This window comes from Scardinius erythrophthalmus (assembly GCF_964197995.2).
Source record: "Scardinius erythrophthalmus genome assembly, chromosome: 3".
Taxonomy (NCBI): domain Eukaryota; kingdom Metazoa; phylum Chordata; class Actinopteri; order Cypriniformes; family Leuciscidae; genus Scardinius; species Scardinius erythrophthalmus.
This window is the reverse complement of record NC_138223.1, coordinates 7,398,566-7,402,686: the sequence shown is the minus strand read 5'-3', so window position 1 is coordinate 7,402,686 and position 4,121 is coordinate 7,398,566.

The window sequence follows — 4,121 nt, the reverse complement described above, 5'->3', positions numbered from 1 at the left end:
GAGCCCAATTATTCATTAATTTATTGCTTTATTTACTGAAATTGCAGTTAATGTTGAATACTGTCATGCTGCAGGATTCGCATTTTAACTAAAATGTTCCATATAAAATGCATGTTCTTTACTGTCTATCCAAATAGATTTGGCTTTGATTAAATCATGTTTTAATTGCCAAGACAAAATTCGAAATGGAATTTACAACCAACAAATGGCTGTATTAGATCATTGCTACAGTATTTCTCAGCCATCAGTTCCACCACCAAACCACCAGATGTCACAATTCTAGTTTGGTTTTACTTCATTGTGATCATTTTCTGTTTTTCAGTGCAGACTTTAAAAAGAATGTCAATGTTTTGTATGTAAAAATAAAAAATAAAAAGGGGACTTCTTTCAAGGATTTTTCATTTTTATGCCATGGATCAATCCATTATACAGATTTAAACACTGACATTTGTAATGTAGGCCTACAAATGAGAGCCAAAAACATCCTGGGATTTGAATGAGTATATGCTTCATTCTGAGCTGCCGGATGTCCCAGTAGAGGGCCCCACTTTACACCCTCAGGAGACTTCTGATCTATTAGTCATTCCACTGGAATTAATTATTCATAGAGATCTGCCATGTTCTTAACAGACATTTTCAGTAAAGTGCCCAAATTACATTAAATTGCTATTCCCAGTCAACCGAACATTTGCATAACATTTATTCTTTAAGCATTGAACATTATTTTAACTGCAGTTTCTCTTTAACCAAGAATTGTAGACAAAACAAATGTAAAAACCAACTGTCATATAATACAAAATAAATAGGCCTACATTAACTCAGTCCTCAGAAAGAGGGTACGGATCTAACATTCAACATGATATTAAAATACATTGTATTGCTATAGTTAGTAGGCCTAGGCTATAGTTCATTCATTTGAATGTTCTGAATGAGTGTTCTTTCACATGGGTGTTCTTGCCTTATTTTTTTCAGAATCAGTGTGTAGAAAAAATATGGATCATAGCCATCTGAATATAGCTCACTGGAGCTGAACTAGGCTATTCATATGCACTCAGGGACACAAAAAAGTATATCCAAATAATTATTGCAATGCATTTTTAGATGATTTATAAAGTCCCCCTTGGGCTACAGGGTGATGGCTTCTATTTCACAAGACTGGTTGCCCACTGAAGCAAAGCACGCAGGGTTGAGCCTGGTCAGTACTTGGACGGGAGACGGAGACCTCCTGGGAAAACTGCTGGAAGAGGTGTCAGTGAGGCCAGTAGGGGGCGCTATCCCTGTGGTCTGAGTGGGTCCAGTATACAATAATGGGGACACGATACCGTCAAAAAGCCCCATCCTTCGGATGAGACGTTAAACCAAGGTCCTTACTCTGTGGTCATTAAAAATCCCAGGATGTCCTTTGAAAAGAAGTAGGGGTGTAACCCCGGCTTCCTGAGCAAATTGCCCATTGGCCTCCTAATCATCCGCATACTGATTGACTTCATCTCTCAGTCTCCTCTCCACCAATAAGATGGTGTGTGGAGGGAGTTCTGGCGCATCTTCCAGATGGATGCTGCACATTGGTGGTACATGGTCGAGGAGAAGTGTTATATAAATGTAACAAATTATTAAGTACACTTTAGCATACTGAACCTACTGACATTTAATTTCATGTTATTTGCTAATTGTATGTAGCCTATTAGATGCAATTAGTTGAACTTAAGTGCCCTTTTTTGTTATAAATAACAACATTAATCATGGTACATGTGCTTTAGTATGTTACTTTAGTATGTTACTCAATACTACAAGTTAAAACTTTTAACTTGACCTTATTACACTGCACTTTTTTTTAAAAAAAGTGTAAGAAACCAAAGTGCAGCCTCTTTAAATTATTGTCTAGACTAGTGGACTTTTACTTCAGCATTATTATCATTTGCATGCAGTTTTGAAGTAAACTACAACTGTACAATAAAGAAAGAAAATAAGTGTTCTTATACTCTCGAGGACCCCAAGTTCAGAAAGGTGCTAGTAGGGTATTTCATCAACTCAACTGTGACATTAATTTGTTTTACAAATGAAAACATATTTAGAAAAAAAAATGCACTTGGCGGGGGCTTTATTCAGGATAAGAAGCCATTTTCAATTCGCGCGAATGAAAACGAGGCTGACGGATAGATGCACAGTAAATTCGTGGCTATCGCGTGTCTAAATTTCAATTCGACAATAAAGTTGAATTACGACCCATTCAACAGACTGTATGTCTATCTCATACAGCCTCGGTTTAATTCGCGAAATATTACATAGCCTATGGCATGGCATACACCTCCCTGCCTAAACGTCCAAGCGTAACAATACGAGAGAGCTTCAATTTCTCGGTTCGGCTGTTTCCGGCTGCAGTCGGCTGAGGGAATGCAGACACCGAAGCAAGCAGACTATGTAGTCAGTGGAGACGGGCAAATAAAAGAAGAGGAAAGGAATAAACATCTCCGACGGCTACCCAGGAGCAGCGCCGAAAAATAAAACCAGCAGGTAAGGCATTCCGAGCATACCAACAATAGATTTCTCTACATTGATATCTATGTTTGACACCTCACTATTACTGTACAGGTAGACGTTGTCGCATTCCATGACAGTGACTGGGCGGACCTAAAACGTATCCCACCGGCCCGTAGAGCTAATTTAACATATGAACAAGAAGAAATACAGGCAAATGTCAATAACAGGAGTCAGGCGAGCGGCTTGTGAGGGATCAGAGCTCTGACTGAGACTGGCTGGCGGAGACCCGTTAAGACGCACAAGCGGATTAGGACTCGCGAGCAGGTGCCTTTGTTGGCTCGCGCCGTTGCTAGTGGAGACCCGCAGTAGCCCGACGCGCTTCTTTAAAATTAATGCCTTCAAATGAGCGTCTCTTCAGCACACGGGGAATAAAACGTGCTTGACAGGTAAGAACTATTTTGCAACCTTGTGTTTGATGTTTTTCCTTTTTAAGAACCGAAGATAAAGTTTCTTTATTATAGGCTATACACCAGTTAAAAAGTGCTGATCTTATGCACGCGCAGTTACATTACAGTATAGTGTAAAATGTTTATGAAGGTTAAATTATTCATTTTCCTTTAATGCCCTGTACCTTTAAGAATCATATAACGTTTTGTTTAAATAATTGTGCGCATAGGATGCAAAAATTGAACAAACGAACACTTTAGATGCACGTACAGTAGGCTACCTGTAGACCTCTACATTATTTCACTAAGACGCAGCATGTCGACTGCATGCAGTTTGTGAATAGGCTTCACGAGCACGGTGAAGTATTTTCACGCACGAGCAGATGGTCTTCGTTAGACTGCCGAGTAGTGGGGATTTTAGCTGATGCAGTCTGTCTCTCTCTCTCTCTCTCTCTCTCTCTCTCTCTCTCTCTCTCTCTCTCTCTCTCTCTCTCTCTCTCTCTCTCTCTCTCTCTCTCTCACACACACACACACACACACACACACACACACACACACACACACATACTGTTAGAAGGTGTTTCTCATGTCTGCAGCATTGGAGACACTCATCTCTGCAGTCTATCTATCTATCTATCTATCTATCTATCTATCTATCTATCTATCTATCTATCTATCTATCTATCTATCTATCCATCCATCCATCCATCCATCCTTCCATCCATCCATCCATCCACCCATAATCATGTAATGTAAATGCTATTGTTCTTTAGTGGGTTATTGAATATTGTAAATTATTGTAACATAGCTGTCCAGAACTATTCTCATAGTTTCCATTAAGCTTGGCAACATCCCTGTTTGCTTAACACAAAAATGCAGCCTTGCCCATCCTGTCTATTTCTGTCTGTCTCTCTGATATTAAACTCATCGGTATCTCCAGTTGTATTTCCATGTGCCTCTAATTGCAATCAATATTACATTGAGTTGAATTTATTAAATGTATTGCTATTGCCATATCTTATCGCTTATCTAACTGTAATATATTTATGAATATAAATTATTTGATGTTAGATGCAATATATATATATATATTTGGATATACACGTAAGGCTGTGAATAGTAGCACTGTTGCCATTTGTTACAATTTGCTGTTTTCTCAGTTCTAGGGGTTTTTTAACCAATGCACTTTCCGGCACC